This window comes from Misgurnus anguillicaudatus, chromosome 10 (assembly GCF_027580225.2).
Source record: "Misgurnus anguillicaudatus chromosome 10, ASM2758022v2, whole genome shotgun sequence".
Lineage (NCBI taxonomy): Eukaryota > Metazoa > Chordata > Actinopteri > Cypriniformes > Cobitidae > Misgurnus > Misgurnus anguillicaudatus.
In genome coordinates, this window is record NC_073346.2 from 13,913,511 (window position 1) to 13,936,630 (window position 23,120).

At 36.4% G+C, this 23,120-nt stretch overlaps 1 protein-coding gene and 1 long non-coding RNA gene across 4 annotated transcripts in view; one reads left to right on the forward strand and one right to left on the reverse strand.

The window, feature by feature from the left end:
* ncalda (neurocalcin delta a) overlaps window positions 1-23,120 on the forward strand; it is a 53,461-nt gene that overhangs the window by 17,194 nt on the left and 13,147 nt on the right. The window contains exon 1 of one of the 3 annotated variants that reach the window (XM_073871912.1): window positions 10,898-11,073. The exons of the other annotated variants lie outside the window; for them this stretch is intronic. The gene's annotated coding sequence lies outside the window, so the exon portion shown is untranslated. Of the gene's footprint in view, window positions 1-10,897; window positions 11,074-23,120 lie in introns of those variants that run through there. 3 annotated transcript variants of the gene reach the window in all.
* On the reverse strand, window positions 5,898-7,598 carry LOC129423560 (uncharacterized). The gene is made up of 2 exons (XR_008637780.2): window positions 6,617-7,598; window positions 5,898-6,114 (listed from the first exon to the last, which is right to left on the reverse strand). It is a non-coding gene; the product is annotated as an uncharacterized lncRNA (long non-coding RNA).

Below are 23,120 nucleotides of genomic sequence, written 5' to 3' on the forward strand. Positions count from 1 at the left end.
CAAACAGACGAATGTTATGCATTTTAAAAGGAGCTAGTGTTGAAAGGGTAACCTAACAACTTGCAATGCTGAAAATCAGTTGGGTATTTTTAGAAATTTCATGGTTTCATCAATCTTGAAAAGCAATTTTTTTGGTTGTCTCAAAGCTTATATTCTCCTAAAGCATTCCCTGGCATTGGCTCAACCACTGAGTTTGTTCATACAGTGAAAGAAATGGTCATTTTTAGGAAACTTGTTTGAAGAGTGTATCAGATTTGTCGCGATTCAATTATTTAAAAAAAAAAATGGGGACAGTGGGGCACAACCTAACGCTTTTTGGTTTTGGCTCAATCAAAAAATATTTGAGTTTGATTTAATTATATTTTTACACAAGCAACACGCATATCTCTGCTACAAATGAACATTTGAAGTTTGTTTCTTGTACCTACCATAATTGGACAATTACACCAAACGTGACAGAAGTGCAAACGTTACAACTTACCCCATAGGTGGGGTTAATTATAACAGGCAGGGGGTTAGTTGTAACACTTGCTAAAAATTAAGTTTGCAGGCAAATATTTCAATACTATTTTGTCTATATACTTGAAGTGGATATTGTTTATATTAGGGTTGGGCGATGTCCCCATAAATTGGCAGTTGACGATGGTTACGTAAACCATCGCGATGGACGAGGATATCGTTAGGTGGGGGGGTATTTTAATTTTTCTTTATTATTCTTTATTATATAATTATTATTCGTTATTTTACTTTATTACTTCCACTTAAGAAGAGTTGTGCACTTTTTATTTTAATATATATTTTACATAAATACTATTCTGTACTTAAAATCTATAATTTTGTTATTTTACTATCCCAACTAATGTCTCTTTCCTATAGGTTGCACATAAGGGGAAAAGGTAGCTTTAATCCACTGAAGAAGAGTTGTGCACTTTTAAGCACTTTTTAATCTCTTTACATAAATATTTTTTTCTATTTAAAAGCTATAATTTCGTTATTTTACTAACCCAACGACTCCTCCGCGCTAGGGCTGCAACGATGTCGACAAAAATCGATAATAGAAATAGTCGACAATGAATTTTATTGTCGACGTTGTCGCCAGACATGTTTTTTTTTTCGACCGAGTGAGGCATCTCTCTTCAGTACAATCTCTGCCGAGAGTCGCACATGCGCATTAGCTTCTCTGCTCAGCGATAACACACAGAAATGGCAGCGTCCAACGTAGCAGCTGCGCGTACCAAAACATCTGAGGTTTGGGAGCATTTTAGCCTGGATACGGCGAATAAAAAGATTACCTGCATGGTTTTCAGAGCAGTCTTTGCATTTCACGGCAGCACCTCGGTCATGCACGAACATTTAAAGAGAAAGCACGTCGGACAGTTGAATGAAACAGAGTTTGACTCGCCTCTGTAAGATTTAAATAACATGGAAGCCAATACGTTTTGTTTTGGATGTACATTGTACATTTTATATGCATATTTTCGCTTTAAAATAAATAAATAAAGGATTTAACGTTATGCCCGACTGTGCCTGACAAAATTTTAAATTAAATGCATGCAGTCTGAAGAAGAGAGCCACGGACACCTTTCTTGCAAAAGAAGCAGACGTGCACCCCACAACAGGCGAATGCCCTCACTGAGTATATATATATAAATCTCGTTTTTTGGTTGTACATTCAAATTAATATCAATTCAACTGCAGTTGGTTTGTTTTGATTTAAACCTTCAAAACTTAAAAAATACAGCATATATATATATATATATATATATATATATATATATATATATATATATATATATATATATATATATATATATATATATATATATATATATATATATATATATATATATATATATATATATATATATATAAATATTAGGGCTGTCAAAATAAACGCGTTAATGCAAATTCATTTTAACGGCACTAATTTTATTAACGGGCGATTAACGCAACACGCAATTTCTGTTTGACCCACAGCTGGATGAATTGAGAAGCAGCAAGTAACCGGCGCTGTCTAGAGTCGGAGCTTTTCATAAAAATAAGAACATTAAGCTCTCGTCTAGCGAATCCAATGCTCTAAATGGTCATTAAACATCTAAAATTATCTTTATCTGCACGTTTCCTGAGAGGTGTACCATCCCAAATCAACCCATCCTCACCCCATTGACCATTCGTCAATATGTGACGGGGAGGGTATACCTTTCGCGTCATTTTTTGACGAACTGGGGACTTCGGTGCTGTTGCGTCCGTTGCGTTCTCTTTCCTGTTTTCTTGCCATTTTCGCGTCGGTTTAGGGTTGGATTTACATAATGACATCCCTACCCAAACCTAACTCTAACCCCAACGCCAGGTGACAACTGTTTAATTTCGCGTACACCGTTTAATTTTGCGTAATCTAACCCTAAACCGACGCGAAAATGGTAAGAAAATAGGAAAGAGAATGCAACGGACGTAATAGTATTGAAGTCCCCAGTTCGTCAAAAAATGACGCGAAAGGTATACCCTCCCCGTCACATATTGACGAATGGTCAAGTGTCGTCAAATATTGACGACATGGGGTGAGGATGTGTTGCCCAAATCCATATAAAGCAAAGATGCGTCTTCTTTCACTTTTTAGTTTCGTTTTTAAAGCATGCAGAAATGATAGAAAATAGACTGCAGGACTTGCTTGATGTTAAAATAATTATTAAGAGAGATAAAGTTCAGGACCTGATTGATGTTAAAAGAGTTATTAAGAGTGACAAGGCTCAAAAGCGATGTCTGACGCAGACGTCTGAAGCGCATGCACACAAACATGCGAGTGCGCGACCCAGACATATATAGACATCTTACACAAAATTACAGTTTTAAAAATATCTGTTTTGACAAGAATTCACGCAGGTATGACCTATAATCTGTTATATCTGAAGTGAATGTTTGGTTAACTGTTAAGGAAAAGTATCTGTTGATTCATTATATTAAACCCTTGCATTAGCCTACAGGATCTTAAAGCGGTCTGTCTCAATGTCAAAATTACACAATAAAAGAAAAACATATATGTAACATATATTGATATTGTTTTTGCTCTGCGTAAACAGGTGTAGTTATGTCATGCTTTATCAGATTCCAACAATTGTTCCAATGGTTTTGAAGTTTTTAAATAGAGAATGTTAAAATATAAATGACAAATTTTTGAAAAACAGGCTGTTGTAGACATACATTTTCATATAGCATATATATTGACCAAATCCATGCTGATTAGAGCATTAAAAACTTGAAAAGTGTTACATTTAGGTAAATTTAGAACAGGTAAAAATAATTTATTGACAGCCCCAATAAATATATATTAAAATAGCTGAAATACATAACTTCGTTTTGGTAAAATCATAGTAGCTGCAATTATTAAAAATGTAAAACTTGTTTTCATTAAATGTAAAAAAATGTTCATTGAACTACCCCCCTTCTTTCTTGTTTACTATCATTTTCCACAGAATTAAAGCAATCTCATGCTAAATTTTAGAAAAAAATAATTATTATACGATTAGTCGACTAATCGTTTCAATAGTCGGTGACTAGTCGACTATTAAAATAGTCGTTAGTTGCAGCCCTACTCCGCGCTTTCCAAATTTTGCACGTAAATATCTGTGCATATGTGCCACCAGTACTCCGTCAGAGAGCGGGTCTTCAGCACCGCGGGGAGCAGCCAGCACTTCAATCCGCAGCTTATTAAAACTAGACAAAGTGAACAGGGCCAGACACATCGAAATTTAAACATGGTCTGTGTATGTAAATCCCGCGTTTCGGTCGGAGTGTTGTTCCCGTTTTCTTGTTCTTGACGTTCGCTGAATTCTGGGTTTATATCCTAATCTGCCGCTTCAGTGCAGTATAGCCTCAATGTAACAATGAGCACGATCTCCCGAGACACTACAATAGGCTACTAATAAATGATTAATATGGGCTGTTTTCTTGTACAAAATTAATTATTTTAAGATAAATGTACAACATGTAAAAAGACAAGATTCTAGCAATGTCAAGATGAGGGATGGGCATTTTCCAGTAACTTACTATTACCAGTAATTTACTATTACTTTTAATATTTAATTTTTCGAATATTTAAGCTCTTAAAGAACGAATATTCGTTTATTTAAATTATGTTAATTAAGACATGCGTGTTTTGTATTTTTCATTTTGTCATAATTTCACAGAAGGCTTATAATTAGGAAATATCCACAACAAGCTATACTTATATTCTGTATGTATATATTTATGTATGTATTTTTAAGTTGAAAACATTGTAAAAAATATATATATATATATATATATATATATTTTTTTTTTTTAATTCTTCTTAAAAAATATCCTACAGAAAAAAATGCGTTAAAACTTAATTCGGAGCGAAGTCTAGTCAAATCCTTACACTGTAAAAAATAAATTGTTGGCTCAATGAATTATTTTTTATTTTAAAACGGCCAGTTCTGGTTCTTCATTCTGATTGGTTGAAACGCGTTCTCAGCTGTGATAAAACTCACCGGTAAACCCACGGCTCAAACCGTATTACATAGCTTGTATCACTGCGCCACTGTTGTTGTGTACTGTAGAAAATAACTGTCAAAATGTTGGATTTTGTTGTCAATTTTGATTTATTGGGTGGGCTAATTATATTATATTGTATTAATTATAATCCTCAACAATTGAACAATTAATGGCGATATCCAGATAAGTGTCAATAAATATTGTTGAGTTTTCTTGTTGATTATGCTTCCGTGAGGAGTAGTTGTACCGTATATTATCCACTGGGTGGCGATCTTACACAAACACTGATGCTTTCACTCAACACTTTAAAACTCAAGTGTATTTTTTGATCAGCGATCTGAATCGGATCTCTAACAAAAGTCATTCACAGAAATGGAATTATCCCAACATTTTGCTCGAAATTTGAGAGGATAAAAGAACAATTGAAGGTAGGGTGAAACGTTTTTATTTTGTTGTTTGAAAGCAGAGGGTCTGTTCTTTCATTTGATATATTGTATGTTTATATATCTAAAGAAGAACATTTTTCTGGAAGGCATTCATGTTTAACTAAAGCTGGGTGGCAACTCTTTTAAAAAACGCTGGCAGGGAAAGTGTTAAGCATGCTTCCAAGCATATTTGATCCACACGTCAACAGTTGCACGGTATAAATGTTAATGTATAAATTAGATGAATGTTAATTTATGAAAATAAACACCACAGTCTTAATGAATCATATTTTCATTGTGTCTTTGCTCCGTCTGTTTTGCTTGGGAACCGCTCTGTTGCAGACACACTTGAGTCTGAGGAACTACTTTGTTTGGCGGAAGACTAATATCTGTACTAATATAATTACAACTTATTTGCTGTGTTTTATTATATGAAATCCTGCTATACATAATTTGAAGCAACCGTTTTATAAACGCAATAAGCCCCGCGAAGCAGTGGGTTACCAGTGCATTTTATAACGGCTAAGGGGGTTTTAGGCACTCCGCTTCTCGTCGTGCCTAACAACGCCCCTTGGCCGTTTTAGAGTGCACTGGTTACCCGCTGCTTCTTGGGTCTTATTGCTTTAGTAACTAGTTCCACAGAAATTTTACGTTCACTCAATTTCTGTCTCCATAGTGTTACCTGGATTGATGTTTTTTAGTTGGCCCAAATTTGACTCAAATATAAAAAAGTATGTTGGCTCAATTAGCTTTATAGTTCATTCAACTAAAATGTTTTAATCAGTTGAATCTTTAAAAACTTACAGCAAAGACTCTGTCAATTAAAATTTAAGTATTCACTCAATGCTTTATGTGTTACTTCAATTAATATTTATTATTTGGGATTTTTTTTTAATAACATTTTTAAATTATTTATCAAATAATTTATGCTGGTGTTGTAAACAAAATAATTAACTTCAGTCACATAAAAACAAAAGCTTTTTATTCACTTATTCACTTATCATACAGACTGAACATACAGAATTAAGTCTTCTTTAAATAGAGGGCATAAAACAGTCCAAAAAGCCTCCAAAGTCAGTCAGAACATCTCCAGGGCCATTTAGGAGACTTTCCTCAGCCAGTCCAAGCGGAGACTGTCTCGCTATGTCTCGGGTCTGCCTCTCACATCATCTCCGCTCTGGTTTGATAAACAGAGGAATATAAACACACACACATACATAAATAACATGTTTAATATAATAAAGTTTGACGGTGAAAGACTTTATTCCCTAAATAACGTTAATATTAGGCCAAACTTCCCTCAGACATCACACATAATTAAACACTATTGGGCGGTTTTCTCGGACAGGGCTTTTCACTGACTAAAATAACTTACTGACATCTCTTAACATATGAGTGCTATTGTTTTGTCTCAAAATGCACGCCAGTATTGTATTATATAAGGTTTGTTTGTAAAAATGTCCCAATAATAATAAAGACCAAGTTCTAAACTCTGTCCGGTAAACCAACCCTATATCCAGGCTTTTTATCTTAACTAAAATAGCTCCACTTTACTTCGGTCACATAACATAACACACTTCTAATATATCTTTACAAAAATATAATTACAAAAACGTCGAGTATTTGCGTCTTTGCCAATTAATATATTCTAAAATTAACATTTAACTACAAACACTTACCTGACGTGAACTTGAGGAAACGGCTGACTTGTGTCCTTCCTTGTGTGAATCAGTAAGTGATTCCAGCTGTTGCGTGCGGATTGATCTCAAATGAAATGACCTGTGATCCAGATCCTTCCGAGTTAAAACATTTTAAATTAAAAATACACAGACGCACGCGCATACATACATACATGCACACGCGTGAGCGCGCGCGCGCACACACGCACGCACACGGGTACACACACGGGTATATTTAGAAGTTTTAAGATTGTTATGATATTGGGACTATTTCTCCACTCGCACCTTCAGCTCTGAAGTTCAAATTCGCAGGCAGTACGCAGCCCAGTTATAACAAATGTGAAAGATATGAAATATCATTCAACAGCGATATCATTTAAGTGCAAACCTAAAATATGATTTAAAACATACCGGTAAACCTTTTATTATTAAGTATAAGAAATTAAAATGAATTAAATCGCATGTTTAAACGCCACAGAGATATCAGAGCCAGCAGTCGATTTCTTATGGGCTTGCCGAGGCGAGGCTGCGCTGGGCGGGGTGTGAGCGCTTAAGTGTCTGTGATTTTCTGGAGCTCATCTGGAGCTCTTCTCCGTCCGAAAGTGTCTGAGCACATTTTTAAATAGACGCTATCTATATTAACCGACCGCATATTTAAACTTAAAGCTCATACATTCACGCCTGAACAACTCCTAAAATTACATTTTGTTACCAAATAACAGTAATATTATGAGCATTTTGTTGTCAGGAAACATAGCTGTCATAAGTCCACATATTGACCAGATTTGTCTTAATTAGTTCAGTCAACACTAGCCATTCTGAATGTTGACTGAATTTGGAAATAACCATTCACTTAATGTTTTAAACACAGATTTATCTAGACTTAAAATAATATATCTACTCAACTAAGCCCCAACAAGAAAATTGGTTTAACTTATATATTTTTGCCCTTCCAACATTTCATTAATTGGATTTTTTACAGTGTAGTTTCAAGTCGGTCGTTAGTATTAATTCATTACTGTTTGATCTTACATACGTTATATTATACCAAATATTATACACTAACCCCAAATCTAAGCGAAGTTTGAGGACTTGCGAAGTTTAAAGTTTGAGGACTTGACAAAGTAGGCTATCATCATTTAAACAGACTCAAAACACCAAGAGCCCGGAGCAAATGAAAAAACACATCTACATAACCGACTGCTCAGTCGCCATATAAATATCTTCTCAGTTTAGTTTGACATGTATTTGTGAATAAAGAAAACCGTATTTATCCTACCTGCTTCGGTGAAAGCCCGTTCTTCATAATGCCGGTGCTGCGGAGAAAACTCTTCCTGATGATGGTTATCCGAAATAAACAACAGACGGATTGAACAAGATTGAATATCTGTATTTAACATTATTTTACAAATAACGTAAGCTTGCTCGATACCTTATTGTTGACTGTGCAAAGTTACTAACGTTAGCTTAATTTAACAACATTTCACAAAGACGGTGCTTTGCTTTAAACTGCCATGTGCAGTTATCCGGTTCATTTTCAAAAGAGCACCGCATATAATAAATGTTCTCCGTTTCATTTCGTTCTCCGTGTCTGTCTCCTTATTAACAAAATAAAGTAGACTTTATAACCGAAAGCTTACAAATCTCTCATGATGTGTTGAGTCGGGCGGCGGAGAAGCACGTTTAATAACACGTGAGCCCTCACTGAGCCAGTGGCCAAATACGGCGCGGCGCGGACAAACCCGGAGATAATAGGAACAACTTAAATTCGTCTGCAATCTGCATTGCCAAACAATCAGAAATACATACAAATTAATGTTCATGTATATTTTACATTTAAGTCTGTAAAAGACAGTATAGATGAAGTGAAAAGCATTAAATAAGTTGTTACCCTTTGGTGGCACATTAAAAACAAACAAACATTCGAATAGCATTTTTTAAATTCGAATTATTATTGCCATTCGAATATTCGAATATCCGTGCCCATCCCTAGTCAAGATCAAATGCCTGACAGGATATTTTCACAGACTAACACACGTCACGTCTCAGGCATAGACTACAGTATTTAAAATAGCATATATGCATTAGTTATATTTTCTATTTAATTTATAGAGCAATTCACGCACAGATATTAGGTTAACTATAGTCTATATAGAAGAGAGTAAGTGTAGGTCGACTCGCAGCGGAGTGGGGAGGGGGCGTGGCATCACGATGGTGTCTCTCCATCGTGATGTCAGTCAACCATCACGATGGACGATGATATCGTCTATCGGCACAACCCTAGTTTATATATCTGTCTATAATAGGCAGGTATCCACACTGTATTCATTCATCCAGCCCTTTTCTAACAATAGTTCAATTATAAATGGATACAAATGTCTAAATATGTGAGAAAAAGCAGCATAATTGACAAAAAATTTTTTTTATATGTGACCCAGTCTGTAACAACCATACTACAGTTTCAAAATCAAATTCTGAGATAATGAGTCTGATTTTAGCCATTCATTTCATTATGATTTCAATCTTTGACGTGACCTTATTCAATCAATATTAAAGATATGAACAAAAATACATTTGACACACAAATTTTTGATAAAGGTCGGCACATTTATTTTGTTGGCACAATCATTCGTGTGTAGCTTATTTAATACAACGACAAGAATTATGCTAATGTTGGCAGTTTTCATATCGTAAGTGCTAAAGGGTTAGTTGTAACACAGCGTTACAATTAACACCACTGGGTCAAAATATTTTCTGTCCCACCAAATAAGTTGCTAAGAGCTGCAGACATATTTCAAAACGATGCTATCTTTTCGTCAACAAGACACTGATTAATATGACACAGCATTGGGTTTGGTATCTACACACCCAACTTAGAAACTGAAAAAAAACATATGATGAAAAAAATTACTTGCATGCCACCAAAACACTCGTTCATCAATATCTCTATGGAAAAACATTATACATTTCCAATAATTTGCAGGTGATCGTCTTTTGGCAGTGTGAAAAAATACCACCGGAAAACCAAAACGCTCAACCTTGTGCAACAATGTAAACAGTCTGTGTTACAACTAACCCCGCATTAATTTTTGCCCAGCGCACCCCTATGAATTTAATTTAAAAATGTTTATTTTCTTTTTTTGCAGGCATAAAATATCTTTGGTGTGCTTCATGTAATCCACCGCTTCAAAATACTGTTAGACATGCATTTTTCTTTCACATTTACACAACTATGTTTAAGCTAGAAGTATAGTTCCGTTTTTACCCATACACGAGGGTCCGTGCACCGCAGTTTTTAGGTAACCGTTGTAGGTTATGTATGTGGGTCCAGGAGAATGTTGTATGTAGGAGATGCATTGCATTTTGTCGCAATGCACATGCATTGAATGTCTGTGTACACGTACTAGTCAAATAAACGATGCTTCGTGTATGCGACATTCCTGTACACATAAAAAAAACAATCTATACCATGGCATTTTGACATAATTTTGTGTAAATATGTCTGTTCAAGCCAAAAAAGTGAACCCATTATTTGCACGCTGTCTTAAGCTTTTAGATGCTTCAGAGGTGCGCTCACACAAAACTTCTTATATGGCATGCGAGTAGTGCATTGAGATCTGATGCACTGAATATTTTCCTATTTCCTCTTTATTTGAGCTAAATGGCTCCCTGTTTTAATGTACTCAATGACATTGCATGACATTCTACAGCCATTTGTTTTAGTCCAATTAAGCAATTGGATAACCCACTGTTTCTTTTCAGAGTAATGTTGACATCGTAAATCTGAGGTCTGTTTATTTTCTGCCTTCCTCTGTGGTTCTAATTGCCAAGGAATGTTTATAATCTGGGTCCGTAGTCTCTTGGGAACCATTGACTCAGCACCCGACTGCCTCTTATCCTGTTATTATTGAGGGAGTACTGTCTGATAAAACTAAAAACTCAATGCAACACTGCTGTTCGAATAGATGCTTCTTTGTGCGTTGCATTATGCCGATAGTCACACAAATTGTTTTGCATTCATATGTTGCCTGTTGCTGCCGGTCACTTCATCCGATTTCCTTTCACTGCCGACCACAACACTGAAGCTTTTCTTCTGACACTCTCTCTCTTGCTCGTTCGTCTGAAGATTAGACTGTGGTTTTGTGAGGGTCTCATTCAGCGCAGCTTCTGACAGATGACCTATTGAAATCACTACAGAACTGTCTGCCTGTTGCCAGGGCAACACTAGCTCGCTTCTGCTTTTTATGCGGTCACATGACCGGCCGTTGACGTCACTGGAGGCGGGACGTTGCTTGAGTTTGCTTCATTCTTGGCTGCACAGGGCTTCGAAGAATCTTAAAGACTTGTTGATCTCTACACGCTGTCTGTTATCGCCATCATTATCCTCGGGTGAAAAGAGGAGGGTTATGGGCTGTTGAAGGCAGAGGTTCGTGGGGGGTTAAATAAAACGAAAAGAGGTGAGTCTTGCAGCGTGTTTTTTGTTTGAATCAATATCCAATTGGTTTTTGATGGTGCATCAGGCCCCTTAGCCGTTTCTGAGCGTGCATGATGGATGAAGAGTGAAGATCTGTTCGGTTGCGAGAGAAATGTCTGTGTGATTATTCTTGCACAGCTGTTGCATGCTCTCACTCTCTGAAAGTCCAAGGAGGGTCTATGAATGGGGAAGAGGATGTAGATATGGCTTTTCCTTTGGATCCTTCTATTGATAATCTCCTCTACATGAAGAAGTGTATTTATTCATATTTTTTGTCTGTGAATTTGTTAAATATGAATGAATGTGTCCAGTCTAGTATCACTTCTGCACCAGCTCAAATGTTGTCAGGCTGTCATAGCGGAAAAATGGTCTTGCAGAGAGTCATAGGAAAGATAAAGGAGGGAGCTGGTTTAATCTTTTCAAATGTATCCTCTCCTCATTTCCTAACTTTTCATTTTCACCTTCCCCCACGCTTTCATTCCTCACTTAACTCATGCATGTGGGTGAGCGTGTGTGTGTTGTCTAAAGAGATGCATTGGCGCTGAATACCAGAATAGCCCCATCCCCCTGTCGCATTAAATGTGGGTGGAGGGTGATCATGTCAGGAAGAAAACATTTAGTGCTAATTGCCATAGTTTTTACAGCTCAAAGCTGCACTTAAAATAGTTGTATAATCTGGTTGTATAATCTTAAATTAAAATCAGTATTCACTTTCGTGTGGCATCCTTGTGACATTTTTCTGTGGAAACTTTGATTTGACTAAAAATCCTGGATTATATTTTGCATTCAATAAAAGTGAATGAAGACCATGACTGTCAAATTAACATAAAAGTAATCTAACTTGATCTGTACTTTTGTTATCTTGTACAACCTTACAGTAGCTTTGTGTGTGCAACAAAATTTGTTGTTGTCTTTTTTCTTATTTTTCACTAGCTCTTCCTAGATGCATTTTTAAATGAATGATTAATCGAAGGGCTCAGATGCAAAACCCTCCAAGTGCGTCTGCCTTTTTTTGTAAGTAGCATTTTATACCAGACTCTTAATGGATTTCCCAAAAAAAATCTGCATTTCTGAATGGCCTAAGGGCCGAGATAAGTGAATTTAAAGCGAAGGTATTTGATGAGGTATAATGCGTGCTGAGAACATTTGGTTAATATCATTCTTTTATTTTTGATGTAGGTGATGTTTTTAGTGGCTTTTACATCTGAGCGCCTCAATTTTTGTTAGAATTTTTTCAATTAATTGGTTGATGTACTTCTTAATTTAATAATTATTCACAACATTATCGACTTGATTCGGTCACAGGCCACTGGAGGGAAAATTATGTAAGGAAGAATCTATATTTAAACTAGTTTTTAAAAAATTCAGCCCAGGGTGATTTGTAATCTGATGAAGTGCAAACTCTGTGGTTAGGAGTGGTTCACATTTCACGTCTTTTGTGCACACTAATACGTTATTTTGAATGTAGACACGTGGCAAGTGGGCTCAAGTAGAGGGCGATGTGGTTGCGACGCGCACGTGGTGCAACATGGTTTTTTTTGGCAGCGAAAAAAGTTGCCAGTTGAAAATGCTTCAACTTTTCAGAATGCCGCTTCGAAAATGCATTGGAAAAGGAGGAAAGCGATGTGGTCGCGTTTTCCTTGCGTTTTTCGATGCAAAATGTGAACCACTCTTTAACTCATTCCCTGCCTGCCTTTTTTTAAATGCCTATCAGCATTTTTTTGTCATTTTCACAAGTTTGAAAAAATGCCTTCCAGGAAAATGTTCTTCTATAAATATATGAACATACAAATATATCAAATGAAAGAACAGGCCCTCTGCTCTCAAACAAACAAAACTCTTTTTATATCATTTTAAATATGGGTAGGTTTCTTCAAAATTACAACATTTTGAGCAAAAAGCTGAAATTTTATATTCATAAAGGAATTTTGTTAGAGATCAGAATCAAAGCGATTATCATGTTTTTGTCGTTTTAACTGTTGTAAAATTGTTTTTTGTTTCAGTCTTTTATAAATTGGGTAAGAGCACCATCTAGTGGATAATGCCGGAATTACAGATTGCCATAAAAACTCATTAGGAGAGTGTCGAGATAACTCATCAATGGCGGGGAAAGAGTTAATGTGGTGAATTAGCCTAGAGGATCGGTCCAATATAACCTAATTCTCAAATGTGCTGTAATTTGCTTTCAAATCTTAAGATTTGCTTTTTCCATCTTTACTAACGCGGGAGATAAGACTTGCATAGTGTTGTTATATTTGTGCTGCCTACTGCTGTGACATCATACAAGTGAGAGTATTATTGGAATGCTATGCATTCCCATACATTCATTTATTTCTCTAAAATTGACCACCACAAATAGGTGTTTGCACATCGTGTTTATCACCTCTGTCTCACATGACAGTTTCTGTACAAAGACCGGTGGCATCAGTCGATGCGCTCCAATAAGCGTCATTTAAGTTGCATTTAAGCATATATGCGGACGTGCGTGTCGCAAATGTGCTGCAACAAACTGCAAATCTGGAAAAAACTGGTATGGTGTTCCTGATTCTTAACCTGTGGATGTTTTTGTTGCGAAAATGACAACAGATTTACTCGAGACAGCGCAAGCTAGCACGAAGGTAAAGCTAATCTTTTACATTATAGTGATGAGAGAATTGTCACTACCATCGTCAGACCAATCAGTAATCTACAGTTTTTTCATATCACGTTTTGGTATCAGCTCGGGTCATTTGAAAACCCAACCGAGGTGGTACTAAAAACAATTATCGGGTTCTATGTACTGCAGTGGAAAAGCCCCCAAAAGTAAGCTATGCAATGGAAAAGCGCCATTTGTGTCCATATACAGTACTCATCAGCATGTTGAAGCTCTTTGCAAATACATCCATCATAAAAGTAATCCAGACAACTCTAGTGGGTCTTCAGAACCAAACTGAAAGATGTCTGTAAAAAAATTAATTTTTTTGACTTTAGCAAAGTTGAAACCAAAACAAACACACTGTGCTAAAATCAGGATTGTGTTACTACAGTCTGATTCTTGCATGTCTGGTGGCTAGTATTGAGATGCACCGGTAAGATTTGAATTAATTGGGTGAGGGTAAACAAATTGAGAGTTCATGTTTGGGTAAACCATGTCTTTAAGCTAATTTTACCCAAGGATGATCCTCGGACTAATCTAAAATGGCTTAATGTTGGGCTTGACTCCTAGAGTGAGACATATTACTTAGACTATTAAATGTTATCGCGTTCCTGTAGAGCCATGGCAGTATTCCCTATACACGCGTATGCACGCAGGGTCTACTGGTAGTTCAGAAACACATGGCACCAAAGACAAACACACTTCTGCGTTGGAGGCCTGCTGGCAACAGGGATGAGAGACACTGCTGGCAGCTTGTTCGGCACAACCCACGTGTGTAGGAGGAGATTATCCTCACCGAAACCACTGCTATTGTGTGTTATCAGCCCTGTCTGTTATTACAGAGTCTGTCTGCTTGTATGTATGGGTATATGGGCATTGTGTAGGAGGCGCTTGTGTGTTGTGTATCTATTAAACAGCTTAAATGCACGGAGTGCTAAATGAACATGATTTTTTTCCTATAATCAAACTCTTCTGAGTCTTGTTTTAATAGCAGCTATCATCACAAGACTGATAAACTGTATTAGTTTTTGCCAAAGCAGTCTTTTCTTACTCTTTATTACTCTTTACATTGTTTTACGGATTAAAGCTGTTGAGACATTTTACAATCTTTCTCAAAATCTGTTTATTTCCTCTTGCTTAAATTCCCACAGCTCTTACTTAAAGATGGCATTTATGTGCTCAATACTGGTAAAAAAGAAAAACTCCTTGCAAACCCATGTTATACATGAAAACTGATCTAAACCCAACATTTAATTGCAAGGGCTTAAAAAAAGTTTCTTAAAAAAAAAAACGGGTCATTGCGACAGGCTCGAAACGTACTTGAATTTACAAGGAAGTTTTGGCTAAGTTTAGATCGTTCACAGGCTTTTAAAGGGACTGATTACATAACAGCTTGTAGTTTAATCTTACAGCGTTCTCACGGACAGTTGTTAAATCCTGACAGGTTGCTGTGTTAGGAGGTATTCTCACTGCAATGCAATATCAGGTGATGTTACAGTCTCAAGGCAGTTGTGAATTATTTTTTACTTATATATAACATATTTTATTTACTTTACATGTTTTACTCATTTGGTAGCTTTTAACCGAAGTGACTTATTCAGTCTATACGGTCAGTCTATAAATAGGATATTCAATGAGGTATTTTTTACGAGAATTTGTGTTTCCTGGGAATCAAACTCTTGACCTCTACAACACTGGCAACTGCAACTACATAAACGGAAGGACTGATGTGGTAAACCTTGTGAGAATATTGTATATTTATTATCGGTTTGCTCCCATTATGACATTCTTACAAAATAATTGTGTTATATTGTGCCCTGACAGGGCTTTACTAGTACATTATTAGGATTACAATTATTTTTAGGTTATACATGTGGCTATGCTTTTGCTTGTCTTTAAAGTCATAATGAAATAGAAATTTTGGAATATTGTGGTATTCTTTACAAATGACTTCATTGAACGAAAGTTCATGAACTCGTTCATATTTTGGGCGAACGTGAACTGAATGTACTATATTACTGCCTGATGAACGTTACTGTGAACTCCTTCATTCTGCTGTTTGTGAATGGCAGGCTCTCTCAGTTTAACGTCGTTCAATAGGGTGCCAGATTTCTATAGAGTCTTCCAGGTGAAAACCCGGCTAAAGCACACTCCGCCTTAATGTGTTGCGGAAAAAACACCCAATCTGGCAACACCAGCCACCAGTGTTTCGTCACTGCATGCGTCATCAAAACAAAATGCAGCATGTATGCGACAAAGCAATTGTTTAACATTTAAATAACATCATATTTCTCCCAAATCGTTAACGATAAACATAGGCTGCTAACGCATGTTTTGGATCTTGAAATTGACTCTGACTAAGCTCACGCTATTTAACGTGCACGTTTGGTGTGCGATATGCGAGTTGTCTTACATGTGACACCGTGCAGCACTTTTCGCCCAGTGTGCGACCCCCTTGAAGCACCCGGCTAGCCTTTCAAGCAAATACAAAAATTTAAAGACAGTCAATAGTAATGTAAATACTGGTTGGATAAGGATTTTAGGTTGGATATAAAGATTAAATCTGTCACATTTAGCTTCAGTAAACTGAAATAATTGCTGTCTGTGGTTCTATATGGGCTATAATATAATGACTTTTTAAATAATATGGCAAAAAATAACTATAAATTAGTTCATTTTTGGAACTGTGAACTAGTTCAAAATTTTGAAGTATGAACTGAACTAGTTCACTTTAAAATTTGTGAACTGAACTTTGAACTAGTTCATGTAGAAAGTGAACTTTCCCAACACTGGTATGTGCCCTCATGATCTTTAATCAAAAATACAAAACTCTTCCTTTTCTCGAAACAGTAGTAGTAGTAGTAGTAGTAGTAGTAGTAGCCCTTTATTGTCACAATCTTTCTTTACTTCCAGTCACAGGCCCAGGTAAAGGTTGCAGCGTTTAGCAAATAGCAATGTGACCAAACTCCCAACGATCCAAACAATTCTCGATGGAAAATTTCAATTTTGGGAAATTTTAAAATTATCTCATTTTCCAGCTCCCCTAGAGTTAAATATTTGATTTTTAGTTTTGGAATCCATTCAGACCATCTCCGAGTCTGGTGCTACTACTTTTAGCATAGCTTAGCACAATCCATTGAATCTGATTAGACCATTAGCATCGCACTCAAAAATAACCTGAGTTTTGATATTTGTTACGCCATGTTACGGCGCAAAGTCCAATACCAGAATGTAGAGATGCTCCGATCAGCATTTTTGGGGCCGATCACCGATTACCGATCACTAGGACATGATCTGCCGATCGCCGATCACAGAATGGCAGTGGAATGGGAATCTTTTATCTATAATCTAGCAGAGTTTGCACCATGTGTAGAAATGAAACTAACTATAAATTAGGTATATTATTGTTTTAATAGAGAATCAAATAAATAAGCACAACAAATATTTCTTTTTGCAAAGGGAAATGTAATATGCCTTTTAAAAAGGTTTATGTCTGTTAAAAGTAATTAAAATAAAACAATTCACAACCTTTACTGTATGAATTAAATATACACACATTCGTATGAAGTACAACAGTTCTTCAAAGATGAGCAGAGAGTAATTTTATTGAGTGATGAATTAGGTTACTGCAGCTTTAAGACGTGGGATAGATCATTCTCTTCACGTGCACTGATGACAGGCTGCTGTGTATGCGTGCGGCGGGTGTCCGCAAACAAGAGCAGCTGTGAGGAAAATGGAAGTTTAAACCTTCATAACTTTAAAAACAAATGCAAGTAATAAACTTTCGTCATGAGGATGCAATAGATATGTGTTGTATACGCTGTTTGATAGGGATGTGAAGACGCATCGCGCTGAGGACCGGCGCTCGTCCTCATAGAAAATACGCATATCTCTGTAAAGGCAGAGAGAGAGATCCAAATCTGCACGTCACACATGAGCAACGGGTTACAAAATGCTCGCACTGTTTAAAATGGTCTCTAATTGCAGCCGCATCAGGAACGCTATGATGACAAAAGTAAACAGAAAGATCGGCTCTTGAGATCGGCAAATTTAGCGAGTGCCGATCGCGTCATTTAATGCCGTTATCGGCCGATCACGATCGGCGGCCTATCGATCGGAGCATCCCTACCAGAATGAGAGTATAGTTCTTAGCCATATCTGCCTAGAAAATTGCAACTTTTAATTTTTCATCGGTCTATGTAACTACAGAAGAGTCAAGTTTTAAATAGAAAAAAATCGAAACTCTTTGGTTATTTTTGAGCGCGATGCTAAATGGTCTAATCAGATTCAATGGATTATGCTAAGCTATACTAAAAGTGGTAACGCCAGACCTGGAGATCGGCTGAATGGATTCCAAAATGGTAAAAATCAAATGTTTAACTCTAGGGGAGCTGGAAAATGAATCTATTTTCAAAAATATTGGAGTGTCCCTTTTAACCCAATCTGTTTAGCTTTTCAATTGTCCATTAATCAGTTCGAACATACATGCATTTGGTCGTCATGCAGGCAGTTTTATTGGAAAACCAACCTAATTTGATGCTGAAGTGCACACTAGAGCTTGCATGATGCGTGCATTCTATGTTGCCTTTATAAACATCCACCCTTGGCTTGCTTGAAAAACTAATGTACTCTTGCCATTTTATCAAGCAGTTTCTTAAGGTCTTACCCCTGAGATGATTTTAAAACCGTATTGAACGAGTTTCCCCATACTTGATTTAAGTCCTTGTAAAAACATTTATTTTAAAGTTTTTGTTTTGTACTTCAGTCAAACATATGACTCCAGATTAAAATGTTTTTAAGATCATAAAAAACGTTTGTCAAGTGACCTTAAACTTCTTAATGGTATTGTACATCATATGTTGTTGCACCCATTGCTGCTATGTGTGACTAGTCTACATTTGACTAAATTTTAATCGTGTGATAATATTTATGAACAATTGCATCTCTAAACAGGACGTTTTCAGTATGGATTCTGTACTAAAAGCTGGACACAGTGAATCAGACTTGAATTTGGTCTCAGTTTGAAACAAATAAGAGTCCGTTTTTGCCCTGTTTATGTCAGGCTCATTCTCCACAGGGCACCTCATGCCAGAAAATATTCTCTCCCATGCTGTGAGCTGAACACAGCTGTTGTTCTTTTGTTATGCTCTGAAGCTTTGCACACTGCTTATTCTCATTTCATATGTTTCCTACAGAGATGCTAAAACACATAGAATTCTGCCTATAGGATTTAGGCACATAAAAATCAACTTCAGCCAATTCAATAGGACTTTATTTTTTACACAAAAACTATTTGTTGAAAAAATCTTGGTCATCTTATTTATATAATGAAAGTGAATGAGAACGAGTTGTCGTTTTACAAAATTACATGAAAAACAACAGTATGGTCATCAAAATGTGTGTAGACATTGCCATTAATTACTGATAATGTTGGGATCCCCCTAGCTCTTTTTGGCAGGTTCATGAGAGCAATAGTATTTTCCAGAATGATCAGACTGATCTGAGTTTGATCTAAACTCATTGGGTTAGATTGATCACAGTGGTTCATTAGTAGATAATGACTTAAACTTCATTCTGTTCCTATCATATTACTTGAAAAAAATTCAGAATGTGGTGTGACTTTAATGTGATTAGCATTTTTTTTCTTTAAGACTGTATAACTACATAAAATTGAATTTAAAGAGCTCTGATTCAAGACTCTTAATTGATTCTGCCAACAAACCAATATTTCTAAATGGCCTGAGGCCGGGATTAAGCAAAAGTATTTAATAAACGTTTAATACATTTTGCATCTCATTTTTGATGGAGTTGGTGGTTAGCTGCTTTTGCTTTAGAACTCTATTATTATCTAGTATTTCTCACATCAAACACGTATACTAAAAATACTGTTCTAAAGGCTTGGAAATGGATACGGTTTCTGTTCCTACTTGGTTTGCTCTATTTATGAAGTGTTACATGGAAGTGTTAATAGTCATTCTGTTTGTTTTCTTGGCTCGTCTCGCTTTTTTCTCATGTGCTGTTGTTAGTTTGTTGGCACTGCAACACAAAATGTGTGTTATATTTTTCATACTTGTGTTCTTTTGTTTCACTTCCCTCTTTTATTTATTTCTATTTTATATAAGTTTTTCCTCCTCAACTCTGGAAAACAAAAGTCACGTTACCTTCACCGATTGTATAAATAGGAATGAAAGGAAATACAGCCAGGCACCTGTACAATGGGCAAAGCCTGCAGTGTTTAGGACAGCACTGACAGAGTAGTACATGGTTCTTCCTTCATTTGATTTGATTGATATGATTTTGTAGATGCCTCTGTTTCCACTAAGCTGAGGTGATGGCATATTTTGCCATAAAATGCATTTGCATTGAAGCACTTGAAGGTAGATAGATGGTAGTTTGCTTTAAGTTTTATGAATGACTATTTTTCCTTTGTATGACTTGATCATTCATCTACAACATATGACTTATTGTAGTTTCATTTTGGGTGTGAATAAACGTTAAGTGGGTGTACTCTTATGAAAAACCGTAAGATGCACTGAACAAAAACATTTTTGTGTTATCCATTCAGGGTTATTTTTTTTTCAGGGTAGACTGGTGTTCGACCAGAGCACTTAATCTGGACACTCAGTCCAACCACATGCATTTTGCTCTAATCACAGTACTCAGTTCCCATTTTCTATGTTTGAAATGAGGATTTCTTCCCTCTCTCTCTTTCTCCATCTCTCTCTGCCTTTATGAAGAATGAACACAGTAAAACATTTGAAAGGTTAGGAAAGGAATAATGACAACAACAGCAAGGTAATCGCAGCAAACCATCACTCGTCCTGGGTCGTGTCACCCAAACCGTTTGGGAGGAAATCAAAATATAACATAATCAGGAGGACATCTTTGCTGTCATGCCAGAATAGGTTACGATATGCTGTGGAACAAGTTATTGTTTCCTTTTAGGACATGATGGTTTTCTTCACTATAACCCCTCAAGAATTAAACATTTTACTGATTACATATCAGACTGCATTGTTTTAGGGTAGCCCTTCTATTCATAACATCAACAGTTTGGAAAAATTTGCAAGCTCTTAAGGTCAACCTGAAAAATGTTTAAACAACAATTTAAACCGTGCTGTTTATGCGCTTTGGCAGTTTGTTGGGTAGTACGACGACACCAGCGTTTTGGGCCTTGAAAAAGCAAACTTAAAACAAAGACGTGTTTCAAAGTGCATGTTTTTATAACAATGCCTCGTTGTATGTAAACGTAAATCTGTTATAATGATGTCGTCATGCGCATGTGTTCATTTAGTGATACACTGTAAAAAATATTGTTTTACTTTTATTTAATCAATTTTCTTGACTAGTAAGGAGTTGCTATAAATGTAAAAAATAAGTTGCATTGGCTTAAAGGGGTCATATTATGCGGGGTGGGGGGTAGGGCTGGCGATAAATCGATTTTATCGATTAACTCGAATGTGTAGTTTAACATCGTTTTGTTTGAATTAAATCGGTTTCCTCTTTAACATCCGCCAATGCTCTCCTCTGGGCTCTCGCAGTTCCTCCCCCCGCGCATTTGCCATAGAGATACACAAACAACATGGCAGCAAGCAGGGAAGTACGCGTTCCCAAGAAAGGAACAGTGTCGTCTGTAATTTGGAATTGATTTGGTTTTGCGGCGTCAGACACATCACAAACAACACCCCGCTGCAAAGTGTGTTAGAAGTCTGTTGCTAGCAAAGGTACGAACAATTTACTGCAGCACCTTAAACAGAGGCATGCTGTTGAGTGGAAGAGATGTTGCACCCTGCGAAATGAAAAAGACAGCGGGAGCACAAGCACACACCCCAAATAACAGTTTACTAGAAACATTTACAACCCCTATCGAGTAACATTAGTGATGCGGGTTGTCTCGTAACTCACTTTATTGCGGAGCGGGTCATTAAAAACAAAATTAAAAAAGTGTATGTTGCTTGCAATACCCCATAGTCTTTATTAAATATTTGGGAATGTTTATTTTCATATTTTATTAGGTTCGTTGATAAGATTAAATTACGTAGGCCTACGTAGCAACGTAACTGTCACAAAAGCGCCAAGTTGCTCCCGCTGTCAGCCACAAAAATAAAATAAACGTGAAGATTAAAGATTTATTTTAGGTCTGAATTGTGGATAGATAATACAAACTTTGCAACTGTAATTATATGACATTTCTGGTTTCTATGGTTCATAACTTAAGCATATTGTTGCAGTTTACTGAGGGCGTTGTAATGTAATGGCTGTTTCCAAGCACTTTTAGGCTGAAATATAGCGTTAACATAACAAATGCCTAGTATGTCTATTTTAATAGTCGCATGGCGGGTTGTAAAAATAGATACAGTGGTGCGTGGCGGGCCAAATTTTTCATAAAAGTGGGACCTGCGGCTTGAAAAAAAAGCCTGACCCGCACATCACCAGTATCCAGTATGATAAGAAGGGGGCAGTTGGAAAATGATCACGGATGCAGTCGCAATGTACAATGCTAAAGAATATGTATATTGTGGAAATAAAGTTAAAACTTGTTTTGAACAATTTCTTTGCAATCTGCAGATTGATTTTTCAGTAAGGGGAAAAAATCGATTTAAATCGTAAATCTGTTTTTTTTGTGTGAAAAAATCTTGGAATTTTATTTTGGGCCAAATCGCCCAGCCCTAGTGAGGGGGGGGGGGTGTTCCCAGAGTGTGTATGTTATCATTTATTATAGCAAATTAAAATTACCACTTTGTAGGCCTAAGCAAAAATGTGTCATTTTTGTGCCAATTTTTGGGTGTGTCCTTAAAAATGCAAATGCAAATACTGATCGCAATGATGGTGGTTTGTTGAAATTGAAACTCAATTGTGCTGTAAATAATTTTTTTTCTCTCTCTGCACTAAATGCCAGTGCCGTGGTTGGATGGTGCAGATTAAGGGGTGGCATTATAGTGATTGGCTGGGTTGTTGTTTTTCGGATTACTTTATACAAAGTCTGATGGAATATCAATATTTCTCATATGTAATACGTTTGTGGACACAAACTGCAAATTGATGTTATATTGTAAACGCTTGGCATGGAGATTGCCTTAATTGCGTAACGTTATGCCTTCTCTATAGTAGATTTCCGCTGCGTGCACAATTATTGAAAAACAATATGAATTGAGGATTATTTTATGAGAAATATTGATATTACATCGGATTTTGTATATGTAATATGTTTGTGGACAAAAACCGCAAGTGGATGTTATATTGTGAACGTTTGGCATGGAGGATCGAACATGGAGTTACTATGGACGTGCTGTTTTATAATAAAGGTATGATAAAATGAATGATTTTATGAATGAACAATTCAGATATGACCTTGTTGCATTAAATGTATTGTTAATTTTGCTAGAGCATTTATT